This window comes from Ischnura elegans, chromosome 2 (assembly GCF_921293095.1).
Source record: "Ischnura elegans chromosome 2, ioIscEleg1.1, whole genome shotgun sequence".
Taxonomy (NCBI): Eukaryota; Metazoa; Arthropoda; class Insecta; order Odonata; family Coenagrionidae; genus Ischnura; species Ischnura elegans.
The window spans coordinates 95688518-95703530 of record NC_060247.1 but is presented as its reverse complement, the minus strand read 5'-3'; the positions used below and the strand labels follow the sequence as shown (position 1 = coordinate 95703530).

The 15013-nt window shown below is 36.7% G+C and overlaps 1 long non-coding RNA gene across 1 annotated transcript in view; it reads left to right on the top strand.

Moving 5' to 3' along the window:
- LOC124174103 overlaps positions 1–1220 on the top strand; it is a 70166-nt gene extending 68946 nt beyond the window's left edge. Inside the window, exon 3 of the long non-coding RNA XR_006868859.1 lies at positions 1024–1220. This is a non-coding gene — a long non-coding RNA (uncharacterized LOC124174103). The remainder of the gene's footprint in view (positions 1–1023) is intronic.
- The last annotated feature ends 13793 nt before the right edge of the window (positions 1221–15013 follow it).

The window sequence follows — 15013 nt, the reverse complement described above, 5'->3', positions numbered from 1 at the left end:
CGAAGGCTTATGATCCAAAAAGTCTCCAGTGACGCCCATCTGATACCGGCTTCTCAAGCGCAGCATGCTTTTCCCCTGGGGCTAACGCAATGGGGAAGACTAAGCCTGTGATCTTATTGGCTGCCATTTTCCTCGCACCTCAATGATGAGAGGTCGTTATTGGCGATCAATCTTACAAACGACTTGTATAGGTGTGAGCTATATTGCCTCTGCGTTCGAAGTGGATTTTCGGCACCTGCCTGCCAAGCGGTATCATCTCAAGTGTGCCGTATATATTCCGTATATTCTTGACGGTGGTATTTACTGATTCATAATCATTTGCAAAAACCCTTGACAGATGCAAATAACCTTTGTCGTCTCAGGTCTGGGAACTCTTACTGCGATGTAAAGATATTGGGATTTCTGCCACGGTAAACACGGAAGGTAAACTTAGCCTAAGCTGCGAGATGATTGGAATAAATGGTGAAGGTAAGTGACGATATAAAATGACGATGATAGACTTTATTAAGCAGTACACTATTTATTGATCGTATTTACTGGGAAGGGGGGGGTGCGATTGCTGAAGTTTACACTTCTAGCAGTGCATCTGTGCTGACTGATGAGGATCTATTATGATGTACGTTAACATGCTGGAAAACTTTTAATCGGTTAGTATGGTAATCCAGTGGGTGAGCGTTTGGTTGAAATGAGCCCTGTGCTTCAATCACGAGTTTTCGACATTCCCAAGAAGAATCGAAAACCTCGCTGGATGAGGTGACCCAGGAAAAGGAGCTTATGAATGTGTGATGTGTCTCACTATCATGAATGTGTGATATATTCACATGCCTGTTGTTTAGTCTGGGGTAAACTCTACTTACGTTGCGCCCAAAGCTGCAGCGACCCTGTTCTTCTTCTTCTTGATGCCGTGCACTACTCAGTGCGTTGACAGCACAGGCATACCCGCTGAAATATGCCCCCAGATTCTCTAATTGCTGTCCAATATTTGATGTTTTGTGCCAATGAACATTTTCTTCTCTTTATTAGGCGCTTTCTTTCAACCACTCCTTTTGTCGGCCTCGATGGCGCCATGGTAACGTTTCCGACTGATAGCCTAGAGGTCGTGGCTTCGAATCCCGCCTTGGTGGATTAATCACCATCATGGATTTATCACCATGGACATGGGTGTATGTGATTTTTAAATAAGTAAATTGTAAGAAAGGACTAAATAGTCCTAAATTTGCTTGAAATAAAGACGACAGTATTATTATTCCCAGAACAGGATTTATATTTCTTACCTTAATCCCTCTTATTTCCACTCTCTTCATCTTAGGAAAATAATGCTGTATCTCTCATTTTTAAATTCCTAATACCTATCCTATCCTTAGCAATAATATGCGTAGCTATCTCAAATTGACCCTCCTAAGGATGAATTACATGCTTCAACATTTAAAACATTATTCGTATTTAATTTCTCCGATTTTGGAAACGTTTTTCTTCCCGTAGTCTAAAAATGACCGAATGAAAGGGAAATATTTAGCAGCGGAAATAAGTGGTATGAGTTGTACTTCGACGGCGCTTTGGTAAGAGGTAGTTTGGTGGGAGACGCTGGATCGGATTTCGGGGGATCATATCTCATAAGTGCTAATAGGGATAAGTCAAGACAAATAAAATTTCGGATCTAGTGGCCTTAATATTCACGTATTTCATCTAGATAGTTTTTATCAACTCTCAAAAATCCGATTCTGGTTTCTTAGCACTTACGGTCCTTGGAGAAAGGGTTTTCGTAATTTTAAAATATACAAACTTATATCCCATAACATTTTGAAATGACCGTTGAAGATCGGTATTTGTTACCGCGATGTAATCCGAGGTAAATTTATTTATTCTATTTCATGTGTTAGAAATTTCAGAAAATGTTCAATCATACATTCATTTAGGCTATTCAGACTATAACATAAGTCAAACCTTTTTTCTGTATCTTAAAAATCAAGGGTTGTAGTAATATACATAGCGCATGGGGTCATGGTAGATTTAGCTCTATGACCAAGTGAGCGAATCTCCATTCCTCTCCTACACAGATTTTTTAAGCATTTTTGAAATAAGAGGTCTATCATTAATCAATTATGAAATTTGTGATCCGGCTGATATATAATTTGCGTTAGCGCACCAGCGGTATTTCCACCATCCACTCTTTTCTTGAATGGAATAATAGCAAGATTATATGGGTGTTATTTCGGCTGAAAAGTTGATTGGTTAAAGGTAGGCGCTCGTTCACACACATGATATTTTTGCTCACCTCATGCAAGTTTTTCCTTGCCCCGGGAAACGCTTAATTGCTATCACATTCAAATATCTTGCTTGCCTCAGCTACCGCCTTTCCCTTTAGTGTGCTAAAGCGACCTTATTGATTGTATTTCATGCGTCATTGCGGAAGAACCTTTCCAATCTTTAAGATTACCTACATGCTCCAAGTTTTATTCTGAATGATATTCAAGTTCTTGATAGACAGATATTTGCTAGCAATGTGTTTCCTTAGAAGCAGAAGTAATGCCTCCGTATACGGTTGCTCAATTTCAGTTTCAGAAACTTGTTCACCTCAACCATCTCGATGAGTTTCTCCATATTACGAATGAATATTTATTTTTAATTCCTGAATATGTGTAACACTTATACGCCTTTTTTCCGGTTCGCTTTTGAAATGCCGTGGGAAAACGTATTTGCCCAACTTTTGATTTTTCTACCTCATTTCACATTTTATTAAAAGAGTCATGATTTCCATGTTTAGTCAATTATTTTCATTCTTTTTAAACATTAAAATTTGATTTTACATGAAAAATTATATTTACAGTAATTTAGATGGATATTGGTGTTTTGAATATATTTTTCTCGGGTTATGGCAAATTCAGCCATTGATAATAAATGGTTACAAATTGTCTTTCACATTTTTAGGATTTATGAAGCAGATATTTATTATTAATCCATACGAAACTAAGGTGTTCAAAATTCAATGGTGTTAAATTCTTATATTTATAGTTTATACCCTGTTTTGTGACATTGTAAAAATGTATTGCCAATGGCTGAGTTTGGTCGTCTATATTAATTTGACACGAAAGTATTTAGCCCGTATATTATATACATAATACTGCATTTGAAATATTTTATCGCTTATAAATGCATGATTGAATAAACTTATTTCATATTTCTATAAATCTTTCCTTTTTCAATTAATTTCTTTCATATATCACCTTATATTTCAGTAACTAATAGTTAATTTTTAGTTGAACCTATGTTAGAAGAAAATATGTATTATTTGTATACCTATGTAGAGTAAATAAAAATGTAGATCACCTGCGTAGTAAAGAAGCATATCAATGCATGATAAATTACTCTTTCAATACCCACTTATTTAAAAATTAAAATAACTTGGGAAAATATTAAGGTAATTTTTGACGATCACATTAATCGACTATTATTTTCAATGCTCAGCTATGAAAAATCTTGGTTCTTTACTGCCATGATAGACCACTAAAGATTTATAGACCACAAAAGCTACCTTATTCGAGTTTGCTTTAGGGTAAAATTATGATGAAAAGACCAGCTCGAGCTGATGAAAGTGGCTAGATAATTGTGGTATCGATTTGAATTAACGTATTTGCGATCTGGTGATGGCCAACGCCCGAGGCGAGCGCTTACATAGTTGGACAAGGCTGAAGACGTTGATGACTAAACATGCGAGTAAGCCAGCCAATCTTAAAGGGAGGGAAACAGCTTCGATCATACACTTGCGAAAGACGGAATAGTACACTCGCTTGGATTAAAATCGATCAGATCGGGTTTGACTCGCACGATTGAGCGATAATATTTCACCATTACAGCGTTCGCCAGTGGAAAGACACGGCGTAGATCTACTCCAATGTGCACGAAAGTAACTAAAAGTTAATTTTTAGTTGTGCATATGTTAGAAAGAATACTTTCTTTACATATGTAGAGGAAATGAAAATGCAAATCACCTGCCAAGTAAAGGAGCAAAGCAATTTATAATGAGATTACTGTAAGATCGAATTTTTTCCGGGCGGATATAGTCGTTTCGGGATTTTAGCCGGGTTATCTCTCTCCGTTAGGCCGATTTTTCGGAACCCGAGTTGTTCCGATGATGTTCCATATGAGTATATTCCATCTCTGCGTGAAGCCCGAATAGACTTTTTTGAATGAGATTACTCTTTCAGTCACAAATCAATTTTATAAATGAAATTGCTTGGGAAAATATTAAAGTAATTTTTGATCATCAAAGTAATTGACTGTTCAATACTCAACTGGGAGCCATCTTGGCCGGTATTCTGGCAATAATTACTCTCAAGAATCTTAATTCATGAATGGACGCAATTTACGCTAAAATATCTCTCATAGTTTTGGTGCAATTATAGCATGTAAGGAATGATTCGTAATTGGAAATAAAGAGCTGGAGTGATACCTCAACTATATTTCTCCATCAGCCTTTCTTTCCTAATGCATTTGTATATTATGAGCGCAAAACATTGCCAAATTACAAGGAAATCGTGTACACATACACCACTTAGATCATCAGAGCGGTGTATTTGCATGAAACGTCCTTGCATTTTGCTAATGTAATGCGCTCACAATACCCAAATATATGTATAGGAAGGAACAAAGGAAAATATTTCGGTAAACATGCTTCACTAGTTGCAACTGTCCATTAGTAAATTAAATTACAATTATGGCTATTCAGTTTCATGCATAATTTTGGGCTAAAAACTTTTGACATCCATAGTTAATAAACTAAAATTATCTGGTGTTCTGATTTAACGTGGCTCTACTTTTCCCATCACATTACATAATTAGAAAATTGTGTCACTGTAAAGAAATCCAGGTATAACTAGGCAAAGCTGTGCGAGGGAAGTTCGTGTTTTGGAATATAGGACTTTGTTAATTTATTGTGTGCAAAAATTTTACTGCAATTTTTTTAATTTCATGTCAATATTCAGATTTGGCACTGTTAATTTTTTAAAAATAACTTTTGCTATGAATGGATTTCAGCACCATGTCCTTGTTTTCATGTCCTCGCGGTTTAATGACCCGATAATGTACTCACCTCTAATTAGCTGGTGCTCTCACTGTACATAAAAAAATCCCTTTCCCGGACTTTACGTTTGAACTCTGGCTTACTTCGCTTCGAATCTGGGAAACTCTCCCCATTAAGAGTTTACAGAATCACTTGCTATTGCTTCCTCAATCGCTAATGATTCGGAATCCTTCCAATTTTAGTGCGCAGCTGTGTGACGTTTATGCCTTATCGGGCCGCGAAGAGGTATTGTTGAAATGGAAAAGAGAACTTGATGTAAGGAGAGAGAAAACACTCATCTTAATGACGGCATGGAGGCCTTATTTTCGTTGATTAGCTTTTACAACCGTTTTATTGCGTTTCTTATTGATAACCCCCCTTTTTATATTTTTTGAGTTGTCTTAATTACCTACCTCTGATCAAGCGGTCAGTATAATTGAAAAACAAATTGAATAGCTCTCTTTTTTTTTCTTCTTTTTCACGGAAAAATTTTCCCTTATCTCCACGTATTGTCTTCAGGTACTTTCTTGCTGTACCTGAATACCCAGTTATCTGAATTCTGAATGGTTAGTAGCTTTGAATGCTATGATATCACATTGTCTCCCTTTTTGATCTACTTACGGTCCCATTCTCGCGTACCGTTGGCTAAATGACAAAATATTTGAAGACCTTCAAGAGCTCGAGTCATAGAACAGTGAATGTTGGGCCAACTATTATGGAATAAGGTTTATAATTTGCTATAAAAGAAACACCATTATTAGGACTCTACTCAGTGTGGCGCAAATAAATCCATGATGTTTTACTGCAATTAATTAGGGAATGAATGGGATAGCCGAATTGTATCTTTACCAAATGTTTATTCTCTTTTTTTGAAAAACGTTTTCGCACAAAATGGTCATCATTTGAATATAATGGTAGGATATAATGGGATATTATCCTCCATTGGCCAATAGTACTCAGAGTATGTTAGTTTTGCTGAAATGGCACCCGTGTCATTTTATTAGCCTGTGAAATAAATAAATAAATAACGTGGCTCAACTTTTTCCCTAATAATACATAATTACACAATGGTTTCACTGTAAAGTAATTCAGGTACTGTGTATTAACTAAGAAAAGCTGTGTGGGTAAAATTCGTGTTTTGGAATATTTATAAATCAGTTGGGATGTTGGTGACTAAAACATTATCCGCGAAAAATATTTTTTTTTAACGAAAAAGAAATTTTAGCTCTACAACACGAGGATTTTTGTTAGGGTATCCAAAGTTATAACTAGGTTTAAAACTCTGCATCCAATTATCAGTTTCAAATCGTTATACCAATGTAGGTACCACTTATTAGCCCATAATCATCATCATAAATTCAAACAAGACTGTAAAATTCATTTAATGGTGCTATCCACTCTATTATCCTGCCAAGTAATCGTTCCATACGAAGGAATTTCTTCTCTTCCAGATTCTTCTTTACCTCTACCATATGTTTTATTTGCGGTATTTCTTTTCTATTCTTGTCATTTGCTAATCAGTGTCACTGCCGGGGGAGGGGGGGAGGGTTCGGGGGGTCCGGCCCCCCTCAGAAATATAAAAACAAAGTTATATTCCTTCATAAAAGAAATCAAAATATAGAAAAATCATGAATTTTCAAAATATTTCTTTAACAAATGTAGTTTTTCTAGTATAGAAAGTGTTAAAATAAGTTTAAAACCCATTAGTTAGTAGCCTGTTTTTTTTAATCCCCCCTTGTTATAGACCCCCCCAGAACGATATTCCTGGCCACGCCGATGATCTACTTGTCCCTCAACGATATTCTTCATCAGGCCACCATGTCTCATGATATTGCCGATTGGGTTGCTTCGTCTTCTTATCGATGTTTTCACGAGACTTAGCTTTCCTCATACTCATCATAAGGCTCCGACGAAGTGAACACAAACATTTATGCGCGTAAGGAGGGAATTCCGAAATTTTTCTTTATTTCGTTATGCGTTTGTTTGGAACAACTCGCTTGAAGAACGTAGTAATTTCAAAAATTTCTTGGTCTTTCAATCGCCGACTACTTTTCAATGGAAAAAATAGTTATTATTTCTGGAAGATGGAATTCGGAGTGAAGAAGGTTTGGTACTTTGCCTCTCTTTTTCCTACCTCTTTGATGTTCTCCCGTCGCAGCCGCTTCCAAAAATCTTTTGCTTTTACGATTCTCGGAAACAATTATCCAGCACACCTTTTTTGATATACTGCTTCAGAAATGACGAGCTTGTTCGGAAAAATGATATGCCAAACACTCTCTTTCAAGGCCACCGGGTAGTCACTAACCCTTTTAGAAGTGGAGGAAGTTTACGAAGCCGTAAAAGATGTGCCGTCCACGCCGGTATTCCGAACTCCGAGAAGCGAGCGAATGAGTGCGAAATGTGGGGTTGTAATGAAACGGTGTGCATGAAATTGTTCCACGATACAGCTTAATTAATGAGGAAATTCATGCATTTTTTCTTTCTACTGTAGGGTTTTGCATGATTTTTCAAGCTACCCTTTCATTTTCTGCCAATATTAATAACTTGAGAAAGGGAGGAGGCAGAAGGTATGGATGGAGGGAGTACTAAGCGGGGATGGGATGTTGAAAACGGTCTTATAAGGCAGAATTTTGGGTTAAGGAGGGAGAGGAAGGAAAAGAATAGAATTTTTAGATAACATTAAAGGGAGTAGGCCTCACAGTGAACTGAAGAGGAAAGTGCTTGAAGAAAGGGGAGACTCCTAGAATGCTCCTCAAGTACTCCATGGAAACCTACCTTAACCGGTAGAACACTAGTAATTAATAATTTATGTTATTTTAGTGTCTTTTGGTGCCTCAAGGGAATTCAGAAGAGGCAATGATGCTTGATTGCCGGCCTCAGTGGTGGTGGATTCAAGCCCTCGCCAGCCAAACAAGAGGTCGCGGGTTCGAGTCCCGCCTGGGTAGGTTCCCCTCAATCCAAGGCATGGTTGTCCGTACATTTTTAATTGTTAAATTTGTTGAACTCTCCGATGCATAATGGCCAATATGTACTGTATTCGGTGGTATGGGAATAAATAAATAAATAGGATTGAGGATTCTGTTTATTGACGTCAGAAATACGGTTATTGTGACTAAATGAATTTCCTCTGACAAGATAGTTATTAGATAAAAAAGCACCACTTTCCATCATGTTGTATCATTAATTGAAAACTGTTTTTCAACCCTGTATTTATTGTAATACGTGAAATGTATTTTTTTTAAACACCCTTATATTGTTGTTTGGTACCCACCTATTTTCATCCTGTTGGTCGGAGACATAGCTGGACTGGAAAGCTGTGGGACTTGTCCTGAAAATTGTATAAATATAAAAGCTCTTGTTACAGAGTCTTTTTGTTAGTGAAAATGGGTATGTGGGGTACCAACTCATAGTATAATTGCATCAAACGCATTGCATGTGAAAAAAGTTATGAAACCCTTAAACATTTTATTCATGGAAACATTCTCAAAGAAAATTATTTAATTTTTAATAACTTTGTAATTATATTCATTCATTATTAAGAAATACCCTAAAAATAATGGCGTAGCTAATGATGCACAAAGGTTAAGAAAAAGACTTCGCTGTTCCACAAAATAAAATATATTTGCGACCGGTTTCGATACCGGATGATACGCTGTATCGAAATACGCCAGATGATGGTACGCTGTATCGAAACAGGTCGCAAATATATTTTATTTTGTGGAACAGCGAAGTCTTTTTCTTAACCTTTGTGCATCATGAAGGAGTTCCACCATGTTACGCCAACCACCATCGAATGTAGCTAATGATTTTAATTTAATATGAAGTAGTTAATGATTTTCGAGGAAGCATATTTCAAGAAAATATATTAGTGAGTTTTTTAAAGCTTCTTTAAAGCTTGCTAAATGGCCTATCTATGCCAAGTTTTCCCGTTTGTATCTGAAAAATCCTTTTAATTTGAATTGACTGTAGATTATGCGTGGCATACTTTTACGGAAAGACCAGTAAGTTGAGCATCAATTCTTCAGGGGAAATTTCAAATATCTGAACAATAAAGGCTAATTGGAATAAAATAATGATATATTGGAATAGTAGTCTTTTTATCATCATCATAATTAGACGACAATCTTAAGATTGGTTTGAAGCATCTCTCCACTCTGCTCTCGTATCCGCAAGGCTTTTCATAGTAAGGTAGTCCTTATTTTACATATTTTATAATCTCTCCCATGTTCACCCCCCGCCTTTCTGCCTCTAAACGCTCTTCTATTCAGACTTCCTTCTTCCATTAACTCCTATGCCAAATGCGATAAAAATTTTGATCCTTTCTTTCATCCCTCATCCAACTTGCACCACCACTATCGTAATTTTCCCCCTATTCCTCACACCACCCGGTGAAATTTACTATTCTTTGTTATTTATTTGTAAATACTGTTGAATATTTTTGTTCATTACTGGTTACGTTGCTTAATATAATTAAATTGTTTCTCCTGTTATTGTCATCCTCGTGCTGTTTATGGACTGGATTAAATGAATAAATAAATGTAACTCCCTCGGGGCCATCCCTTGCACTTCTTTCCCTCCACTCGACCTTCCTCAATTGTTTCCATCAGGCATCATGCCTCATACTGTGACCCACTAAGGTCTTCCGTCTTCTGCTTAATGTTTTTAGAAGACTTGTCTTTTCTCCCACTCTCCTTAGCACCTCCTCATAAGCATTCGTTTTATCATGGCAGAGAAAATTGACTTCAAACGCATTGCCTTAGACTTCATTTGTTGTTCGTGAGGTGAAGATTTTTGCTAATTTCAGTCCTTCAAAATACGGCCAATCTTGTCCCGATTAAGCTGCCATCATGGGATGACTTGGCATATTTCCGTTGAGGTTGCTGTAGAAACGAACAGTGGCTTTGCCCCAAGCTCTTAAAAAACTCAGGATTGTTCATTGCTCGTTAGAAATGAGTTGTTTAGCAAAATCTGGTCGAAGAGAAGGAGGTGAAACGTTTGTTGCCGATCAGTTTTTTTTTTTCTATCTCGACAAATCCATCCTGCAACCAGACATGCTATCCCTTCGCTACGTAATTTATTCGATTCTCTGGAGTGCCAGGTGAAGAAAATAATTGAGCCGAAACAAGAGCTTATTCACCTGTCGTCGGGTGTTTAATGGAAGCCGCGGTGATCCATCTCACATGACTCGGCGCGAACCGTGCGTTCTTGCGCATTTGGCGATTCAAACTGATCCGATCGTGGCACCTACCCAGAAGTTTGCCCATCCCCTCAACTGAGGAATGGCTACTGCCGATTGAACGACAGCAGCTCTCGCCTATTATCCATTTGCTATCGCATGATTCTAATTACCTGTATCCAACGATTTTAGCATAGATCATTGTTTTAACTCGGGAGCTGGGGAGTCGGAGCACATACCTCTACCAAGTTGAGTTAAGTGTATGATGTAAGTTTAGCTGATACTTCTTGTGCGTGCGTTTTAGATTCGCATTGTTTTAATTCTGTTGAGAGTTCAAGCTAATGAGGTCTTAAAGTATTATCGCAGCCGTCTTCTAGCAAGATAGGAATATTTTTTGCCGATTTTAACGAATAGGTACCTTTCCTTTCCACGAATGGAGAGAGTTATTTCACTCGTATCTTTGAGGGTATTTCTGCCAAAACAACGCCGATTTTCAGGAGTGAAGGATTTTTTGCGAATTTTAGTATTTTCGCATCATCGATGATTGTTGTTTGGGCTGTAGGTACTTTTTGAACAATGTGAATGAGATAAATAATTCTAAAAAGAAGGCATTTATGCCAATTTTAATTTTAAATGAGCGAATGGTAATCATTTAATTTTACATTGAGTGACAAATTTATCCCACCCGCTATCATGTTTTTGGCCCTGCTTTTATGTTTGCATCAGTTTTTAGTGACCATCTTGAAAAGTGATTCTCAGAAATGTCGGAAGAGCGTGTGTAACATTGGGTTCTAAAAAAGTAAAATTCACTATTCGTTCAGTATACTCATCCACTATCGCAATGAGTCATAAAATTAGATTACCAGCGTGGATAAGTAATCAAATAGGACATCAGTAATCTTTTCACATTGGAAGGTCTTATTTCGCAGCATATTTTATCGGGATTTCAATCTTTACCTCCACTTCCGACCTTACGCTCTCTCTGGCGTAATTGGAATATATGGAATATGAGTGACAAGTGATTGGAAATCGAGGTTAACGTTTTCATTCCTTCCCCAGGCGTGAAATATCCTTGCTAATAACCGCGTATGAATTGTACGATTGCTTCTCCCAGGTATCTGCATTTTGTAAACGAATCTTCATCGAATGCTTTTAAGTCACTAAATAACAAACTTCACTCGGTACTGTTAGTAATGCATTTTTAAAGTCATGACAATAGAATTGAAGTGGCTCATTTCTGATATTGCTGTTGGTGGTTCTAGAGATACATAACATTTTTTTAGTGCTTGCCTCACATCTTAAGTTTGGAGGATAAGCATAAATATTTGTGGCAATGTCAGATTTAATTAGTGTTTCAACGTGGAGCATCATTTTGAATTTTATTTCGTGGCATATTATTACTTGGGGGTTGTCATCCTAATGTTTCCGAGAAATATGCGTTCCAGTAAAGGCTTACTCTTTTCTTATATAAAAGAAGAAATATGTTACAAGTAGAGTTTATTGGTTTTAGTGGTTGTGAAAGCACTTTATCGATCTTGGGAATATTGAGAGCATAAAAGGAAAATATTTTGCTCTTATCCAGCCCTTAGAAACATTAAATATCTCTTTAATCACTGCAGAGGGATTACAATCTCCTCCATTGATGAACTGAAATATTCTTTGGACGGTGCATACATTCTTTGTAAATTAGAGCAGTACAATATCGGCAAATAATAAAAATATTCAGTAAAAAACTACGTAGATGGTGCTAACTGGGTAAAACCAAAAACATAGTCTTTCATTTTCAGTTAGCAGCTTTAGCGAGCCATCAAGAGTAACCATTGATGAAAATTTATTTTACAGGCTAGTTGAACCACAAATTGATCTCTTAACGATTAGTATGGCAAATTTCATTCACTCATTTTATTAAGGAGATTGCATTGCATTTTCTAATCCATCTTTTATTTCCAGACCATACGCTATTTATGTTTTCTAACCCGGAGCTACTTCCGGAAGAAATCAAATAACAAGACTTCTAATTTTGAAAAATACTGAAGACAATCGTCGAGGGACAAGTGGAAGGCAAGGACGGAAAAGGAAGACCTCGAACAAAATATATGGAACAAGTTAGGAAGGATGTGAAAGAGAAGAAATACGTAGGTGTGAAAAGATTAGCTGATAGGAGAACTGAGTGGAGAGCTGCGTCAAACCAATCCTAGGATTGATGACCAGTGATGATGATGATGAGAATTTTCCGCTCTATCATAATTATTGTGGCAGCAATATATTTCGCCGTTGAACAATACAGCACAAAAAACATGTAGTTTAAATCTTTCCTGAATAGAGCTGTAAACGAATACATTCTTTATGTTACTTAGAAGCAACGTTGCGTTATGGTGGGTTACAATATATTTTTTCAGGCAAGTGGAAATTTTCATTGGTTGTTTTTCACGGTGTTTTTTTTCCAGCTATTTTTTTCTCATCTTTTTCTGAAACTAGATTGAACCAGAATGAATCCGCGGGTATGAAACCTATTAATAGTCGGTGTTCCCATCTGCCCGTAAAGCGATCCAAAATTCCCAGCAATAAAATTCATGCCTTATTCCGGGCAACGCTGATTGCACGTTCCCATGAGGAGTAAAAAATTTGACCGGGCGAGAGCGGCGGTTGGTGCTCTTCACGTGAAACGATTCCATCGGAAAGATGTTTCCCTCAAAATTACCAAGGAATATTTCTTCAATTCATCATAATGAGCTAAGACCAGTTATATAATGCATCACTTCATGAATGTGACGAAAAATATTTGTCATGCGTGACGGACAATCTTCAACGGACGCTGGGACGTGTATTTTTTACCTTCAGATTTGTTGAACCTAAATCAGTCGATACTATAATGATACAAGTATTCTCACAGTATTCATTATTAATATTGTTATAATTAATATCTTTTTGATAAAATATTCTTCAATTTTCATTGTTTTTTTAATGTAAAACCGACAGGGTCTCATCGAAGTAACACTTACCTGCTCTGTTGAGTTATTATTATTGTTCTTATTATTCTTACTTTCTCATTTGCTATCTGGCAATGTTATGTCCACAGTGAACGGACCAAGTCAAGTTCAACAGTGTTTTGCCCATTTATTCTACAGGTAGGAACCATCGGACAATCTGACAGGTGTCTGGGATGACTGATTTTTGCATTTTTCCTGAATTCCTTCCAGGTTTGGCCTTTTTAAGTGATGAAGCACTTCACATGGTGTGATTCCAGTTGTTATTTTGACAATTGGGCATATTTCCACCAATTAAATTTTCCACGCGGCTTTAATCTCTGCAGTAAGTTCAGCATATTTATTAATTTTGGAGGAGTTTGCTTTCTGTGCATTGTGGTTCAGCGGGATTGTTACGTCTATGAGTGTAATGTGTCGCTTTATTTTGTCTATGATAACTATGTCCGGTCTATTGCTTTGAATTGTTCGTTAAGTTCTGATTTCAGCATTCCAATATATCTTGCATTTATCATTTTATTATTGTTACCATTAATATTATTATTGTCATCATCATCAACACCTCTTTCCTTAATTTTTATTCAGTTTTCACTGATTTTTTTCTAGTGTAAAGAGCACAGGTTCTCGCCAAGGTAACTCTTTGCTGTTCTATTGCGTTGAGAAATTTTTTCGTGATATGGCAGCTTGAAATTATCACAGGCTTTTGCAATTTGATGAATGTGTTTGGATGAAGGTTGAGTATTTTGAAACTATTTTGTGCATGTTTTGGGATGATACCGGTAGCTGAGATGACAATTGGAGCTATATAAACCTGTTCCGTATTCCATATTCTTTTTATTTCTATTGCCAATTCTTGGTACTCATTTATTTTTCAGGCTATTGTTTTTTCGGCGTTATGCGACAGTGGTACAACAATATCAGCTATGAAACAATTTCCATATTTCTTGTCAATCAACATTATATCTGGTCTATTATTGACTACAGTTTTATCTCTTTGGATCAGAAAATCGTAGTAAAGTGAAATTGAACTATTTCAAGCACAGTTTCGGGGTGGCATCTATAGTATGGGGTCTTGGTGCCTATTAACTTGTGCTGGTAGGCCAGCTTTCGGTGGATAATTTTTGCAACTTGATTATGCCAATTTAAGTTTTCTGTGTTAGGTAACATCTTACAACCAGATGTAATGTGTTGGATTGTTTCTGGTTTTTGGAGTTCTCCAAAGTTTACCCAACAACAACTATTTGTTTTATAAGATTTTATCAGCATATTGATTGAGGTCATTGATGTGTCGTCCATGTAATTCCTTCTGGCCCATATTTCTACCTTTCCATTTAACAAAACGGTTTCTGTGTATTTTATTCCATTGGTCTCACCATTTTTTAAGTTTAATAGTGTTAAGTTATTGTCGGCAAATGCTATTGTACGCGGTATCGAACTATTTGATTTATTGTAAAAGAAATTTTTAGTCCATGAATTTGATTGTTAAGGAGCAGCAGTGCATCAATTAGCACCCTACCTCCCATATATCGGGATAGCGTAAGTCTCTCTATTGCAGCCTTTGGGCGATGTAAATTAAACTTTGTGAATGATGTACGAATTGATCTTTCTATACCCGTCACTCCAAATGTATATGCCAACACAGGTACCGCAAAAATGTTGATGGATTTGATTGTATGTCGTGCATTTAATTCTGTTTCAATTAAAGACCTTAGTCTTTTATTGAATTCAGGCGTAAATTTCTTCTTGATCTGTTTATGCTGTATTGCATTTGCTTGCAAGAATTCAAGGTATTTG